This window comes from Coturnix japonica, chromosome 13, assembly GCF_054131305.1.
Source record: "Coturnix japonica strain WE chromosome 13, WE-NBRP24, whole genome shotgun sequence".
NCBI lineage: Eukaryota > Metazoa > Chordata > Aves > Galliformes > Phasianidae > Coturnix > Coturnix japonica.
In genome coordinates, this window is record NC_140675.1 from 9262203 (window position 1) to 9280895 (window position 18693).

Genomic DNA, 18693 nt, shown 5'->3' on the forward strand with positions numbered 1-18693 from the left:
AGCAGAGATCTGGGAGAACCATCTCTTATTGTTAAGAACAACACGGGCAAAAACAGTAGAGAAGACCTCAGCACCATGAGTGGATGTGTGAGTGCTGTCATGCATTTGGGATTGTAATTAGAAGAGTTTTTCTCAGACCAGTGGAGCAGCAACTTCTGCAACAGCCTTCCAGAGAAATAGGGTGAAAAACCAAGCTTTTAACTTTTATTAAAGCTGACTCGAGTTAAGATGAGCTTCCTGCTGTAAAGATGAACTTACACATGTGCCTTAATAAGTTACTGGAACACCCCTAAGCCAGAATATTAGTATTGTGTGGCAGCACTTGTAAATTTTTGTCATGCTTATTACTTATTACCGTTGTATCCCAGTGAGGTCAGCATCCTATTGGTTAGATGTGCTGACAATGCAAAGAGCACTGCTGCTTTAGATTTCTTTAATTAGACAAGACAGGCCAAAGGTAGCAAAGAAAATAGCAGCAAAGAGAAACAAGGAAGTGAAGCATCTTGCCCAAGGTCACCCAGTATTCCTCATTTCTGTCTCCTGGTGTGCACATCTTTCTCTTCCTATAGTAAAAAAGGTGAATTCTGCAAGGCTTGTCTTGGTTGTTATGAGTTCTCAGGTGAGAATCCTTATCTTGCTGTTTCAGGAGCTGCTGCTCTGCTGCTACTTCTGTGGAAGAAGCATTTTCCTTAACACAACAGAAGCTGTAAAAGGTGAAGTGAAAAATGGTTGGGATACTGTAACATACACAATTAAAATCCAGCACTGTACAATGGGAGGCAGAGAATTTGCTGAATGGTGGGAAACTTTCCCTCTTGTTTTTATACATTTGAACTTGCATGCAATAACAAAGCTTGTCCTATCTGCCAAATAATTAACACAAACTGTAAAAGTAAAGAAAAGAATATATATATATATATATATATATATATATATATAACTGATTTTAGCTGAGGAAAAAACACAGCATACCTTGTTCATGCTTCTCCAATAAGAAATCATCTCCTTTTCTCTCTTAATCACAATTAGTGTCCTAACTGATTTTTCTTCTCAGTTCTTCCCACCCATAAGTGAAGGAAATCCTATAGCCTTTCAAAAAAAGAAAAAAAAAAGAAAATAAAACACACAAAAAACCTTATTAATATTAGCTGCGGTGATGTAACGTTTCTTAATATTCTCTATTCCTTAACAGAGCACCTGAGTGCAGACTTAACACAAGGACCGTGGCCACCTAGATATTAAAACACTTAACAAATTCCCTTTCTCTGGTGCAAATGCAGGCAAAGGATACAACCTTTTGGTATGGAGGAGTAATGTGGACTCCATTACACGTGGTGTGACAAGCACAGTTCAGCTTGCAAAGAAAGATTCCCATTTATTCCTTCTGATAAATGTTTTGTTTGGATATCATCGTTAGCTTAGGGTGGGCTACTGGGATTTCACGTTTTTGTAAAATGATGGGTACTTTGCATGGAGCAGTTTGTAAGCTGGTGAGTAGAAATAAAGCATTATGTCCTCTGTGATACAGAGAAGACTCTTCAGCTTTAAAAGATAGGCTCTCCCTCCTGCTTAATTACCATTATTCTTTTGCTCCCAAGATATTTCCCACACAGGTCAGAAAAATTTCATGACTTCTCCAGTGCTTGAAGCAGCTGCACTTCCTCACAACCTGCCTTACACCTCTTTTAATCAGTCTTTGAAATTAATTTTGCTTGCAAAGCCTTTTAACAAGCAGCAGCGGGAGTACGCAAGGACCTGACCTCGTACAATGCACTGCAGGGTCACCAGAGATGTAATCTTAAACAATTGGGGCTAAAAGAATGAGCTTGCTTCATTAAGAAAATGACTCTTCAAGGTTGTGAAGGGCTGGGCTCATTTCTGCTGCAGGCCTGCTGTTAGGGGCTGACACAGTGTGGGCTGTGGCTTGGCTGGTCTCTGGAATGCAGCTGAATATGGAACAGCTCACCACTGAGAGCACATTCTACTTCCCAATCCTTTGACTTCCCAGTTTTGCACTGTGACATAAATTGATGGAGTTTTAGTCTGGATTTATCTATATTGCCATTGATTTATTTTATCCTTTATTTTTTTGGGAGCAGGAAGATTGATAATTTGTGAAGTAGTCCAGTTTGAAGTAGAGGTTTAGTCTGGTATCATTCTTGTTAATCTCTCTCATAGGAATAATTATTTTAATGCTGTGCACTGGTTTACTGATGAAATTCTGCTGAAAGCTGTGCTGTGTGCTGTGAGCTGCCTGGTGGGATGAGCAGCACGTTGTACCTGAAGAGCTACCTCTGTTGTTTCTTCTGTAAAGTGGGGAAAATGAAGTTGCCTAATGCTATTTCAGTGCTTCTGAACATATTTTGATTTTGCTTTTGTGGGGTGTTGTCTTCAAACAAATGTGTTAGAGAGAAGTGGAGAATCTGAGGGAACTGAAATGCGTTCTGTAGGTGGGGAGTTTTTTACAAGTTGGTCAGGTGTAGGACGGAAGGAGAAGTTCTGTGAAGATTTATTCCATCACACCAGGATGTTCTGCCCACCTGAGCTGCTGAAATGAGATATTACATCACATAACAGACATTCAGAACATCTTTGTGTAGTTTTCTGTGCCCATGAACGTGGCTCTTTTTTCATATCCTAAAGCTCTGCCAAACTCCCGAGCTTGCCCAGGGTAACACTCAGTGTTGACACTATGGCAAACAATCTCCCACTTTGTAATTAGAGCCAGTTTGTGTTGTAGGGGCTGTGAATGGTAGCTTGTCTGGACTTCCTGACTGTCATTTCTAAGTCTCGTGATATCTAAGTTTCTTTCCCTTTGCTGCACAAGAAATGGATTTACTGGGAATACTGACATAACATCATTGGATACCTCATTGGGCTGAACAGAGCCCCTTGGTTCTGAGTGCTATTCCAGAGATGCTCTCAGCACCTCAGAATTGTTACTCTCAGTTGCTGCCTTTGCTTATAATGATCAGAATTTGTAGAGATGCAATTTTATTTTATTATTTTTTAATCAAATGAAAAGGAGCTCGGAGAGGGGGCTGGGGGCCAGCTGAAAGACTTGGCTGCTGGACTTCTTCATTTCAATACTATATGCAGGCTTCGTAGAACAGAGATCAGAAGTTCCTTGTTTATCCCCATGTAAGGGGGTCATGCTGTTTGTCCATCCAGGCTCCTGTCAGACACTTTTCATTGGGGTTTCAGTTCAGAATTGATTGGCACATCATGGCTCTGATGTGGAACCCAATGAAATCAAACACTGGGCAATGAGTATGTTAAGAATTCCTTGGCTCGGGTAATGCTTTTATGTGAGGCCCTCATTGTGCTGACTTTGTACTCACTGTGATGTGTATGAGAATAAATCAGTGAATGGAAGAGTGTCCGACCTTCTCCTGTTATTGCATCATGAGTGTTTTGCTGCTGGTTTCACTGGGAGAGAATAGCAGTGTGTGCCCCAGGTAGCGGCTGTGGTTTCTGGTGGCTATGAGATTCAGGGAGTACTTTGATCCCTTTGCTTGCTGTTACGCTTGGCCTCAAACTAGAAAGCCCATGAGCAAAGGCCCAGTAAATTAAAAAAGAGGCTGTTCTTTTAGGGATAAGTTTGCGTGTGCCTGGCTGAAGTTAGCTGTTATCTCTGTGTAGGGGATGGCCTCACAGCAATCTGCTTATTGTGCACAAGTTCCTCTTCATTTAGCAGGGAGAATCAATTATAAAGGCAGCCAAAAGTATTACCGTGTGTCATATTAATTTAAACATTGTTTTCTGCAGTTGAAAACTTTATATTCATCAGTAACTTGTTAGATTTATCCCCCTATATCCTCCCAGTCTCTGATGCGCAAAATTATTAAGCTTAATTGGGTTTCTCTGGACACTACTCATTTCTCAAAATTTATTGCAATTATACAATGCCCATAGCTCATTTATTTTTTGTTTCCTGGTGATTAAAATTTAAGACACTGAAAAATGTTATGTATGTTTTCCTCTTCCTCAGTAATTCTTTTCTCTACCCTACATTCAAGACACTTTCTGTAGTCATGAATTATTAAAGTGGCAAAATCTGCAGGCGTTGTTAATTTATAACTAACTATAGGCAAACCGGGGCACAGGTTAGAAATGTTGAAGCATTTTTAGGTGATACCTTGGGACTCAGGGACTGAGCTATGGGGCTTCTGGCGTGAACCAGGGAAGATGGTCAAATATTCTTATGCCGGAATGTGTTTGGGGGGACCATCAGAGATCCCATCCTGCATAGGCCAGGTGTGTTCTGTGCTGAATGCTGCTGTGTCATGCCTGGGGGAGAGTGTTGGAGATGAAGGAGAAATGATTAATGCTATTAAAACAAATACTGGTGTTCTTAGCATTGGCAGTAGGTAGGAAGCAAGGACGTTTCTTCAGACAGACGCTCCCCTTAGGGGATGTGGCAAAACACTGCCTGTGACAGGGCAGTAATATCAATTCAGGACAATGCACAATGTGTTCATGTAATGTGTACTCAAATATGGAGACTCCTTCCCAGCTGAAGCAGCAGCAAAGCTATTCTAAGCAAACAAATGCAGTGGCTGAGCTTCATTTAGTGCTTAGAGGATGGATATCAAGTGCTGAGAGGTTGGCCTGCTTCCAGGAATCTGCACTTCTGCTTTCAGTGCTGGCAGAACGAGGGCTGCAAAAGAAACTTGCAACTGAAATGTAAAAACAATCTGTAGTTCAGCAGGCTTCTGAAACCAGCTAGAGTGAGTTAAAATGGTTGAGGGAAGTGAAGTACTTGAGGATACCACAGGGAAGTGATTGGGAACATTTGTCTCTTTGGAGCTGGGGAGCATCTCAACAGACAGGGGTGGATCAGTCAGTGCTGTTTTCTTCCTGATGCTGGTCGAGAAGCCCACAAAATTTAGTCCACAAAACTGCTGGTTGTTCTTACTGTCAGCATTAATGGAGGAAAATAAGTAAGTATGCAAACACTTATCTGTGGAGAGAGTAATGATCTTGCTCCTCTTCTCATCTATGTAGATGGGGAGAAGAAGACGGGGAGAAAGTCAAAGCAAATAGCAGTAATCCATTTGTAATTTGTGTAGGGACCTTTCTTGTAAGTAATTCCTGGTGAAAAGGTTTGTTTGGGGCTTTTCAGGCAAAAGCTCACTCACATAGCATCCACTGGAAAACATTCCTTTTGATCAGAATGGTAAATAAGTCAGGTTTCTTATATATATATATAAGAAATACATATACGTTCTACAAAAATGTTGGCTTTCTTCTCAGGTATTTCTTTGAGTGAGTGAGAAAAATAATAAAAATGTGTTTCATTTCTGTCATGCCTCACAGCTGAAGTCCTTTAAGTGCCTTAGAGCCTGTGTGGATTTAGCTTCGCAGCATCCCTTTAGTGCTGGTAACACTCATTTCAGCATTATAGATGGGGAGGTGAGAGACGCTACTTGACATTCCCAGACCAAATCCATACGAGTGCCAATCTCCTCTCCTGGCACCATTCCCACAAGACTGTTTTTCTCCTTAGCTATAATGGGCCTTTAGCAGTGAGCTGTGTTTTCCCCTCCAGCCAGAGCACTCGAAACAGCTGAATAAAAAGTGTCTCAAAATTCAAAATTACAGCTAGGCCTGAGCTGCACAGAGTTCAGCACTCAAGCCCTGGGTGCCATCAGTGACTCTTGCAAGAGGAGGCAATCTATTCACCTGTTAGGCAGCTTTGCAGCAAGAAAAGAAAGAGGTGGATTTTGGTGATTATTTAATGTGCCACGTCCTGCCCACACTGTAGTTAAGATCCCACTGTAAATACATGCTCTGTCTGTATTCTGCCTGGAAGCTCCCTCCAAGTAGTGTATTTGAAACCCAGCGTTCATTGAGTATTGTCTTTAGGAGAATGAATAAAGAAAAGAAAGGAGCTTTTCCTGATAGTCCTTCACAACAAGCACATCGGATTATGCTGGTATGCTTCAGAGTCTTCATACTCTCTGCTATTCAAAACATGAAGCAATATCCCTTGCTAGGATAGCAAGCCTACAATATGCAACACCTACTTGGTTTCAAAGATTTCCTTGTGTGTATAAGTAATAATTTAGCTCTTGTATGTTTTTTTCCTGCTCTCCTGTGGGGATTTTCTTTAACACCAAAGGCAATGAAAGACTTGTGCTCTTAAGTCAGGTTATTTGGTGTCATTAAGGTGATGTCTCCTGATTTACCACAATGGCTGAGCTGAATCATGGTCTCATTTCATCCTCTGGCAACACAAATAGCAATTGCTGTGGGAAAGGTAGGATATATCTGGCTGAAAGCCTGAGTCTTCAGTCCATGAGCTGGCTGTTGGTTTATACCTATTTTTTTGTTGGTATAATTGCCTGCAGCGATTTCAAGAAGAGGATGGGTGCAACAAGTTGCAGGTAGTTTTATCCAAATGTATTCCATGAACCAAAGAGAATAGGGGACATTCTCCACGCCTTTCTCTCTCATTACTCTGATAATGGTTTTGTTAGCTCTGATTCTGATCACCGCTTCCTGCTGACAGCAAGCGAGAAAGAAATCCAGCTGCATCTTATGCATGAACTGGCTGAGAAGCTTCAGGTGAACTTGTCCACAGTCAGTGCTCCATTCCCTCTGAGATGGAATTTCCAGATGCCAGCTTTTCATCCAGTGTCAAAATGCCAAATACGCTCTGTAAGTGGCAGCCTTGTTCCCCTTTCTGTGGCTCTACAAAGCAGCATGTGAGCTCTCCAGCTGGAGGGTAGAGGAGTTAATATCACAGGGCTGAAAATAATAGGACCCATTTAATTAAGAGGCAAATGACACATGGAATGCATGATTATGGTCACTGTTGCATTTCTATTCCTGAAAGTAGCTAGAATCAAATAACACATAATTTATTACAGCTTATGAAAGGCCTCTGGAATTTACAGTGATCTTTGTTTTGTAAAGCTGGTGATCAATTTGCTCATCAGTCATTTCATTACAATTTAGCCCATGTGTTCCATAATCTCATGATTGTTATGGAAAAAAAACAAAAACAAAACAACATTTAGGGTGCATTTCATCAAGGCATTCTACCCGTGCTTGAGCCATGGTGAAAGCTTTCATGTACCTGTATAGCTTTAAATGTACAGGAGAGGTTTTGTTTCAGAGGGACTGCAAAATCCTTTTCATATTTGTGGAAAAATGCTGACATAGGGACAAAACCATGTCTGAACACAGAACAGAAACATTCCTTGAAGATTAGTTGTTAAACTGAAAACAGCAATGAAGGAACTGCTCCTGGTCAGCAGTGTGCTTTGTTTCCATTCTGAGGTTTTATTATTGAGTCTTCAGTTATGGGTTTTTTTGTTCTTTTGGTGGTGTTGTTTATTTTTTCTATACATAACTTTCTAAACAAAAATTTTTATTGAAATAAAGAAGCAGAAGCTTTTGGATACATCAGAGTGCGTGCTGTGGCACACTGAGCCTCTGGCAGAGAGAGCACTCTTGAGCTGCTCTTCAGCTGGGAATCAGCACATCCATGTGCATGCAGACACTGAAGTGATGTGAAAAGGTTTAAGCAGACAGGAAACAAAAGAGAATTTCAACTTGGGCTCATCGTTCTGGAGGAAAGAAATGGAAGATGTCCTCCAGCTCAGGCCTGTGAAGCAAATTGATTTCTATGCCTTTTGCACTTAAGTAGTGAATGTGTACAGAAGGGAGGGCAGATAACGGATGGATGCAGCGTTACTCTGAGCTGGATCCTCACGGATCCTCGCGGGTATTACACATGCTAATTACAAGCGTGGTCTTTGGTATCCTTAAACAAATGAGGTTACAGCCAGATTCAGAGTGTGTCTGTGAGGGACTACACCTTGCCTCAGCTACAACTTTTGAACCAAGGGATTGGTTTCTGCCACATCTGATGGAGAAATGAACACAAGTAGTGCAACGCATTTAAGTTCTTATATGCTTCATGGAAACAAATGCTGGTGGAAGGGGAAAAATGCAGAGGTATCCTTTCTGTGTGCGCTGTCAATGGTTGATCTGTAAGCAAGAAAATTTCCTCCTAGAAAAGAGTGACTCAATAGGCACTCCACTAGATATAGCTGAGTAGTTGGAGGAATGGAAAGAGAGCGGTGTCAACTCCCCAAAGCAGAGCCCTACCTATTGATTTCTCCTTACATTTTATTTCTGTATTGGTTGATAAAACGGTCAGATTAGGAGATGCTGAGAAACTGAAATAGGTGGGTATGCAGTAAGTTCTTGTAAAGGTAATTGAGAGATGAAAGCGGAACATGAGAAGCCAACCCTTCTCAATGTTGGCATGTCTTCTAAAATACAGAAAATCAGTTAAATCCCTCCAAATCTTGTTGGCTGCCAGAGGTCAGATTAGTCACTGTAGATCTGAGGTGTACCCATGTCGGTTTCCTTCAGTTGTAGGTTGATAAAGGACCTGTCTGTTAGTGAAATGCAGTTGATTCATTGTTCTTGTACTTTTGTAGCTAATTCTTTTTCAACACCGCGTGTGTTTGTGAAGGAGAAGCCTTCAAAAATGGCAGTACTTATTTTATCTACTTCTCAGCAGCTTTTGGGAAGATACAGCGTGTGCTGTTCCTTTTTGTGCCTTTATAAAAACGTTGCTGAAGTGACAGGCAGGTCACTGTTTCCTGTGTGCTGGCTTCCTTCAAGCTGCCTGCATTAGGAGGGTGCTGGTTAATAGCTCTGTCTTTTAAGCTTTAATTAATTCAGTTCCTTCGGCTGCCACATGCCCTTCTTAAAACCTGGCACCACTTGAATCTTTTAGCAAACCTGATATAAGAAGGGCAGTGGGCGAATAGCTGAATTTGAGCATAGCTCCTCGTGACCTCATGGTCAGTTCTGGGTAAACAGCAACAAAAAAGCATCAAACAGAAAGGTTTTCTCCGCTGTTGAGCACTTGCTTTTTTTTTGACTGTGCAATTTTATTGCCAAGAAATAAAGCCTAAAACCTCACCCTGGAAATGCTTAGAACAACAAATCAGTTGCACTTGCTGCTTGCACTAATGAATTAAGGGCTGTCAAACTGCTGATAGAGCAGAGGCCCCACTGCACAAAGCCACAGCGCTGGCAGCAGCGCTCGAGGACACTGTGAGGATGTGCCTTAAAGAAAATGGCAGTGCCCACAGAACTGAGGGCAGGGCCTCAATACACAAAGGGTCTGCTTAGCTTTCTCCTTAGCAGTGAAGGACAGAAGGAATCTAAGCAGCAAGGCGATCCTGGTTAGCTTTGCAGCAGTAGTATATTTTCTTGTGCTTAATTATTTAAAGGAAACTGTATAATGGGTCTTTGGTATCATGTGACTCACTAATCAATCCATTCACTTTTGCATAATGCATGGGGCATCAATGTTATTCCATTTCAAGATCTCTTAGGAAAAACTTGCCAGTCTGCTCATTGCTTCTCTGCAGTGTGAACACAAACACACTGCTTGCTGTGCCATTTGCCTTCTGTGTGTGTTCAGAGCCAGCTGAAAGTGTTCCCAGCAATTAGCATGGAAAGAACAAAAAAGAAGGCTGTACGCTGCTACCTTCCAGCCGCATCTGAAGGGGTGCCCAACCTCTGGGTGTGTGGGGGCTCCTTGTAAGTGTAAGGAACGTTAAACCCTGACTGTGTGGCCTCAAGAAGGATATCAAGGGCAGATGGAGTGTTTTTTGTTACTGGTGGTGTTGTTTAATTATGATTTTGTCTTATTCCTCATGAAGGCATACTGGAAATATGTATATAAATGTCTTTGTCTGGACATACACTACTTGATGCTTGTGAGGCACTATCCAAACTTTCAGTACTCACTGGTTAGCTTGAAATAGTCAAGATCAAGTTTAGGGAGTCTGAAGCACAGAACCTCACCCTGACTTTCCTAGCCTTGGACAACTATCCTTCATTTCATAGCTGCATCTGCTTGGCTGTTTTGTATGAGCCTTTGTGGGGATTGAGTGGTTCTGTTTCTAAGATGATTTTTATTGCCTCGAAAGTGGAAGAATGAGAGGAATATGAAGGACTATAAACCCTAGTTCTAGAAAACTCTTTGTTCTCAGTTACCATACATATGATATTTTTACTATCTTGTGGTTTAATTAGTCCTCAGCTATCCAAAATAGGTGTTAATTAAACATAACATTTTTGATAAGTGTTAAAAACTGCTTGCAGTCAATAAATGCTGTATTTGTTCTAAGAACAGCTCAGTTTATCAGAATGTTATCTTTCAGATGCTTTCAGGGAGGTTTGCTCAAGACTGGAAGGAGAAAGTAGGGAGGCATGAAAAGCAGGCTGGTTCATTCTTATGGAATCCCAATTTTTCCTTCTCAAATTACATTTGTGTGCGTATTTTTTTCATTGGTGCTGTGTTCTTGGAATTTACCAAAATTTATCCCTTCTGTATGGAAAATTGCTTCAACAAGCAGAGCTCGTTAACATGTACAGAATTGTTGGAAGAGAAGTGTGATTCTTCAAGAGCTGTCTCTGCATGTATTGCCCAAATTCTCAATCATAGCTCTGCTCCCTTCAACATCTTCCATTTTTCACCAATTGAAAGTTGGATGTCCTGCCTACCATGGCATACACATTTAAACTTGCGTCTGCTTGAAAAAGAGTATGTGAAAATGTTACAGTGAAGGGGGACAGACTGTTAAGTCATTACGAGTCAGTTCTAACCAAGAGTCCTGGAAATGAAGATATTTTATCTTTGGGAGAATGACAGTGGGTCAAGGGAAAGGTGAACCTTGAGGTCTGTGGTGTAGGTCAGCTGGACAATGATCAGTGCTTCAAGAGGGACTTAAGAAGCGTTTTCAAATTGGCTTTGAGAGGCTCTTTTCATGTTCATTCTTGGCTATTTACATTCTATCCAGGAACACAAATGCTTGGATAGTTCCCAAATAGGCCACTGGAACACTTGGATGCTCTCCAGGAGGCAAAAACTATCAGCTGCTCAAGTGGGGTAAATCACTACAGCAGGGCTGTAGCCAGAGTCTCAGTCTCCTTTGTTAAAGTACTTTGGAACTGACATGGTAACAAGGTAAGAAGTAATGCCAGTGGGCAATGCTAAGCACTCACAGTTTTTTTTGGAGGATATTGTATGTCTGTTTGCTGTGGTGGTTTCCTACTGTCAGAGTTTCCCAAAGTTTCATTCTAATTCAGCTTTATCATTGATCAAGAGATTACATTTGAAAGCAATCACCATCTCTGGTACCTGCCCATAATATGTAACTCTGGAAATTACAGTGAGACACCAGCAGAATTGCACAGAGCCTTGTTTTCCTTGTTGCATTGTGTCCAAAACACTGATAGTCTGGAAGCAGCAGTGAATTAAGCTGTACAAGAGCCATGTGGGATCATGTGTTTGCTAATGTCTGCTCACTTGAATGTCCTTCCTGGGGGACTCTCCTTTTTCTGTGTGGACTTTAATCAGCATCGAATATTGGCCAAGGCTTAGTGAATACGTAGTTCTGTTTGAAGCTGGTTGAACATCTCTCTCGCACAGACACTGCATGCCTCTTGGTTTATGCTGTTATTGTTCTGCTATTTTCCTCCAGATAAGTAACTGCTTATCAAATAAGAAGTTTCTATTTTGCATGTTACTGCTATTATTTAATCAGTGATAACTTCGTAAGTATATCAGTGATAACTTTCACCTTTGAATATGTGTAGTGGTTTAATGGCTACAAATGAAAAGTGAAGAGAAAGGATATGAGTTGGATGGATTTCTCTGCATTCTTTTTTAATAATGGTAAGGAAGGAAAAACCTTTCCTTCATCATACAAAGATATTCGACTGAGAAATGTGGTGAATTAATCAGTTTTATTGAACTTGCTTACAGTTTTCTGTGGTAGCAGTTGTACCAGAAGTGTTTTCTTTAACATAAAGTTGGTAAGGCACCTCTTATGAGAAGAAAAACAAATTAATAACAAAGGCTGAGTGTGAGGATCAGGTTTTTGTCATGGCCCCTGGAGCAAAACTTCCCTATTTTGTGTCACAGAAAGCAATTCTTGAGAATTCTGACAAATTGGCCTCTGATGGCTTTTGTGAAAAATAGTCTGGAAATAACCATTTGAGCACTGTGTCAGGGCGCATATTCTGAGTGAGATCTGCATGAGTAATGGTAGAAAGTCCATTAGTTTTGGCTTGAATGAACAGCACTCCAGCAGAGAGCCATTGGGGGTGGTGTCGCTGGCAGGAAGCACAAAGAAATTCTCTTCAGTTCTTATACCCTCAGTGCAGGGCTGACTCAGCCTGCCATTGGGCAAAGTACAGCAGAGTCATCGTTACCCTCCTGACACTGCAGTTCTGCATTATATTTTGTATACTTCCATTCAAGACAAAGTAAGGGTACTGCCTGAACATACACAGCAGGAGAAGATGCTGAGCCACACTTCCTATGGTCTGTCACAATATTTGTGTTGTAGCACAACAGCTTTCCTATTGTACTGGAAATTTCACTCTTTAGTAAGAGGAAAAATTGCAAAAGCGACTCTACTCCTGTACTAACAGCGTTAGTCTTTCAGATGTAAGCTGTAAAAGGTCTCTCATTTTGAGATGTGCATTTAGGATCGGGGCAGAGACAGTTTTTGACAGCTCTATGGAATTAATTCTTTATGACAGTGTGTTTTACTGCTTGCTGTATTGAATAGTTTCTTTCATTGCCGCTTATGTCCTCTGCAGTGAATGAAATTCGCCTCTGTATGACAGTACACTTTGAGTGTCAGTGGCTTTCATTTTGTCTATAAATGAAGATAATTGTAAGGAGCAGATCAGACCTGAAGGAGGGCTTCTGAACTGAACCCATTTCAAAGAGAGAAAACAGAGCTGTCAAAACTTTGACTTTCTAATTCCTAAAGAGCCGTTAATTCAGTTGGCTGCATGATCTACTGGGAGTAGAAATGAAACTTCACTTGTGTGACCTCTGGTGTCAATCATTGTGGGGGAGGCATCTGCATTTATATTGTCAGTGCACAAACTTTCTTTACTTCCTGAAGCATGAAATCACCTTTCAGATGGAGTAAGAAATATAATCGCCCATTCTTGAGAGGTGTAGAGCTTTGGTCCAAGGCTTCGGTAACACGGGGAGATGTTTGAACACTCTATCCTGACTTCAGCATCAACCAGTCTCTTGGAACCTGCCTGCTTTGCAAGCCAGAATTTCACTACTTGTCTATCCCTAGGAATATACTTAAGGGATATGGGTATAATTGAAGTTTGAAGCCTTAAAGAAAATTTATTCACCATTCTTCAAACCAGAAACTACAGCCCAAAGTTAGGTTTACAAGGAGGTTCTAGTTTTGGGGAGGCACAGTCTACTTACTTGTTGTTGGACAGAATATGGGTATAGTTGAGCATAATCCTTTACATTCAGAGATAGCATGAAAGAAGAAGTGAGCCCTAAAGAATCTGAACTTCAAGATATGTTTTTATTGTTTTTCCTATGTATGTCGTGCCTTTCTATGCCAGTAGTTTAAATGGATTTTCACCATGTTGCACTACAGCTGTGCTGATCAAGCCTTATGCCAGGTGTAAGATGTCGTGCATCTCGCATGACATGTTTGTTAGGTCTTGCTGTATCTCTGAATTGTTAGCACAGCTTCTGTTGTCTTCTTGACATACTGAAGGTGCTGGCATGCTACCCAGCCGTCCTCAAATACCTCTGTACATGTCTTAGAGTAAAATCAAGTTTAGTATTTTAACATGTTTTGCATCTCTTTACAAAAGACCTATTGTTCCAAGTAAGATAGTTTTGGTCCTATGCTGATTAGCACATTGAATTACCTGCTTAAAAAGTCACCTGAAGCAGTGCAGATTATCATCAGTACCAGCCGTCAATTTAGCCCAGGTGCTCTGAACATGTATCTGATATGCCACACTTTCCACAGACAAAGTCAGCAGCCCATCAACACAGACATTTCCCATGAGTCTTCATATCCCAAAGAGACGGGCTGAGGTAAAGCAGCCACGTGAGCTCACGCTGCAGTCATAACTCACCTTTCATTGATTGATGAGTCCAGCATCCCTCACTGCTCACGACTTTAAGATGCAGGAATCCTTCAGCCAGACCCCAGGTGTTCAAGCTGCTGACCCCGCTAATCTTTTCTGAACTTGAGTGTCACTGGTTCCTTTTTTTTTCCCCCATAACCATCTGTTCATCCTGGCCAGCAGGAAAGCAAAGGAGCAAAAAGTGACTTGGCTTAGTAAGTAGGGCACCTTTAGTCATGTGAAACAAAGTTCTGATTTGGGATTGTGAACGTGTTATAGAGACCCCATATATGCAGAAACCTCTGCAGAGAGCCCTTATTGCACTGTGACTGCTGACTACAGGTACCTGCAAGAAGAGTTATTCAAGCTGTGTATTGTTCCAGTAGAGATGCCCAGTATGTCAAAAAGGAGGAAGAAAAGTACACCTTCTGGCTTAGAAAAACCTATAAATACATAAGGATAAATTAATATGACTGTAACATACAATTACATGCCTCTTCTCTGCATGCACTGAGAAATATAGGGCTGGCCCTTGGAATTTCCTCCAGTGAGGCATCTAAGTTTGTTTGTGGAGGGAGAATATAACAGAAGAAATATTTAAAGGAGCAAGAATGAAACTACTTTCAGCTCCTGAACATTTTTCCCAGGAATTTACAGATAGATTGACTAGCGTTCACTGATAAAATGAAAGAGTAAACTGACTGGGTGTGCCTTGGGGCTGCCCTTAAAATGAGATGTGCCATCTACATGGCACGTACCTGCTATGTCCATCTCCTGCATGGTTAGAGGGCAGGCTGTAGAGCTCCGGCTTTGGTTTTGTGTCTGGAAGGGCTGACTCCAGCACACTGTGCTGCCTGCTCTGCCTTTGGGTTTGTCAGAACAGGCACTCTGCCACCGTTACTGGGATCTGATTGGAACGTGATGTGACTGTGTGCGAGCGCAGGGCTGCTGGCTGCTGCTGAGATCTCCCAGCAGGGAGGTGGAAATCTCCGTAAGCGAAAGCATAGCTTTGAGCTATCCCAGATGTATTTCTGCCACGGCAATCTGCGCTACAATGCTGTCACTGCTGTGCGTGGGGGTGGAACGAAGGTTTCCAGGTGCACAGCATTCACCTCGCTGGAGTTTGCTCTTTGTAATGCTGGAGCACAAACTGGGAGAGAAGTGCTGCTCTGTGGTACACTCTGGTGTCATTGCTGTACTGAGGGTCAGTGCTACACAAGTGACAAGTGTGTATGAGTGTGTGTGTGTGTGTGTGTGCTCTAAATACAACACAGAGCAGGGATTGTCCAGGATTATGTGGTTCCTGAAAGTATATTCCAGACCAGAAGCTAAACAGACAACTTCAAAACCATCAGTGAAAACAGAAGGTTAAAAAACAAATAAGGCTACTTTACTTCCTTCTTTCTAAATGAAAATGTAAAATATTTTGAAAGGATTTTATTTATTTCTTTACTTAAGGCTTTTCTCTGCAGTTATCACTTATGGAGTACCAACATGCTCCATTGCTTCTGCTGTTGTGTTATGTAGAATTTATTTGGATCCTAAATCTTAAAAAAGCACAAATATAGTTCAGGAACCTGCATTGCTGCTCTTCGTTAGACTTTTCAGCCTATTTTCTGTGTTTACTCATATTCATAATGCCAGGTATGAGGTCCTTTATCAGTAAGAAAGAAGGCAAGAATTTGGCAATGACCAGAGACACACTTGTTAGTGCTCATTGATCCAGACTTGTTCTAGATATTGGGTGTGAAAATCAAAGGGAAATCAAAGGCCCTGTAGTTGTTCTCCTGTAGCTACAAAAGCTTAAAGATGTTTTTATGAAGATCACAATTCTGAATGTTAAAATCCATGGAGAGGAGGACAATGCTTAGTTGTAGCTTTTTGAATTAGCAGCTGATATTGCGTGTCTCACTGACAAGGTTAGAAACATTTCTTAAGCTCCGGATGGCTGCTTTGCTTTCTGACTTGCTTTAGGGCGCAGACTTTGGTTTCATATATTTTAATAATCCATCCTGATTATTGAACTAATACTCAGAGTTCTCTGCATACTGCTAGAGTACCCTTTGAGAAGCTGCAGCATATGGTTTTATAGGGGAAATTTCAAAGGTAAGAGAATCTCTGTAGGTGATCTCTCTCATTTCTCAGGTTTCCTTAAGAAGACCTGTAACTTTGATAACGTCTCTTTAAACGTTTTGAGTGACAAGGTTCTTATTCTATGCATCGTCTTTCAGTGGATGAGGAATAATATTGAAACATTTTCCAAAGTCTCTTCTAAAGACCACCTTTTAGTTCTAAACCGAACCAACAACAGAAGTAAAAACATAAGGAAGACTTTGTTGGGTAGAAAACACAAAGTTTTTCTGCACAAGTGTTTTGTGTAGGTGACAGGGAAGATGGGAGCTGAGAATCCCAAGCTCTGGAGCTGCTTAGCAGTTGCCACAGCAGGGGTTGCGCTGGTGGATTCAGTACAGTGTAATTACAACACCTTCAGGATCAGAATATCACATAAAACAAGTATCCATGTAGAAGGAGGAAATGAAGAGCACTGTAGTAGGACACAGTACTTTTTGTAGGACTCTGCAGTAGCACAAACATCAGAAAGCTGAGTCCAAATGCACAGATTATTATGAAAGTTCTCTTTTTCATACTGACCTTGCTGTTATTATTCTGCATTTGCATTCCTGTGGGCAAAGGAAGAAACTGAGTGTGACTCCTGGACAGGGTAGTCTGAGTGTGGGTTTATCCCAAGGGGCTTATAAAGAGACATTTGTGTTGCTCCAACTTCAGGAAGGCAGTTCGAAAGAAAGTGTAAAGAGTTTGTGGTTTACTCAATTGATCTGCGTGTAGAGTTTAATGCTGGAGTTTTTCACTTCACGGATGAGAGATGTAAAATGTTTAGATTAAATGAAGCAGAAATTAAAAAAATATATTGATTCTCTCCTTTCCTTCCATCCTTCTTACTAAAGGTTTTTCACTCTTTTACATTAGTGACTGTGGTATATATTGGCATTTACGCTAATGAAGAGGCCACGATGTTTCCCTAAATGTTCTGCTACAAATGTCTTCTTAATAGCTTCCATTTATCCAGCAGAAGAAAAACTCCTGCAATCTCCAACGCGTTGTGCAATAAGCCAAGGACACAGAAGGGGTATGAAAGTGCAGTCTCTCCCTAACCGTGCCATCCTTTATTCCAACACAGTCAAATACTTTGTACGGGAAGATGAAACCTGAACTGCAGGTCAAAATAAGCTTGCCCAAGAATCTGTGCTTGTTCTACTACAGAGACGGAAACAGATAGAAATGAAATCTGTGAGTGAGGCCCTGTGGCTTGTAGCACAGTGGTTAGTGGTAAGTTTGTCTAGGAAAATATTATCATGTTGTAACACCAAGTAATGATACTGCTTGCTGCTTGTACTTCTTGCTGGGTGAGAGAAAAGCTTATTAGCAGAATTAGCATACTGGTTTCTAACCTACTTTTCTATAGAGTGTGGTGAAAATGCTAAAATGTGAACTTTATTTCATCAGGTTTATTCTGTGAACTGAAAGGAAGACAACACTCCTGATCTTCTCCATCCTCATAAACAGCAAGATTTCAGGATGGCATGATGAGATTCCAAAACATCAAATCCGGAAAGGATGGGAATCAGCTGATTTCTTCTTGAGATAACACTGAGGAAGAGCATTACTGCATGTCTGATGGAGAACAGCAGACAAGTGAGAAAGGTAAGACAGCTTCTTTAGAATTAGCTCCTTTGCATTTCTGAAGCACGGAAAGCAAAATTAAGTCTTACAGGAAAAACGTAATTAAGTTTCACTTGAATAAATTCCGTGGCTATAAAGAGGTAATGCAACAAGCTCTGTAAGCAATTGAAGTACACTTAGCTTACAAAACTATTTGGCCATTATCTGTACACATAATCTCACTGATTCATGTGAAGGTGATATTTACTTAAAATAAAGGTGGGGCACTGATGTTGATAGTTGCTTTCTCAACTTACCACTAGTATTCATTCAGAAAAACATAAGCCACAAAATCTGTGGCTAACTGAAGGTTTTCTTCTCGGTGATCTCGGGGAGGTCCAGTGAAGTCACAGCACGAGTGTGATCCATGTATGGCTAATCTTCCAGCCTGTACTCTAATAGCCGTTTCACCAAAGAGTAAAGATTCTTTCCAGAATTAGTCACAAGGGGTAATTAATTTATCTGCTTCTAGCAATTAGTTTTTCTTGACATATTATAATGGATTCTGTATTCATCATCCAATCAGCAATTTTGAAATGGTCATTTAACGCCTGCAAACCATAAAGATTAAAAACCCACAAATACTAAGATCCTCTGATTAATAATCCATCGGATAGGAAATGAATTTTGTCTCAGTGAAACTGCATAGTAGAGAAGTCCTAAGGATATATAAATACAGAGTGATCAGTGACATTAGAATGTTGGTGTGCTATCAACATGATCTTTGTCTTAAATCCAAAACACTGAAACCATACAAGCTACTATGAAGAAAATTCACTCTATCCCATCCAAAACTAGGATATTTTTATGGGCTGACTAATTGCTTATTTGGTGAACAGCATTTGATGCTCCACTTAAGATGTCTGTTGGCAGCTGCAAAACCCAGCGTTAGCGTGGGACCTAGTTTTGCTAATAAATGCCCTTATAATCTCAAAGTTTTCCTTTGGAAAGCTAGTGGAGAGCATTTCTTAGCAATTGAGTTAGCTTTCCTGTAAT

General features: G+C 40.9%; 1 long non-coding RNA gene across 1 annotated transcript; it reads right to left on the reverse strand.

The window, feature by feature from the left end:
* Positions 1 to 971: 971 nt before the first annotated feature.
* LOC146758673 (uncharacterized) lies at positions 972 to 14824 on the reverse strand. Its single transcript, XR_014933773.1, has 3 exons — positions 14715 to 14824; positions 13966 to 14128; positions 972 to 1089 (listed from the first exon to the last, which is right to left on the reverse strand). It is a non-coding gene; the product is annotated as an uncharacterized LOC146758673 (long non-coding RNA).
* Positions 14825 to 18693: the final 3869 nt, after the last annotated feature.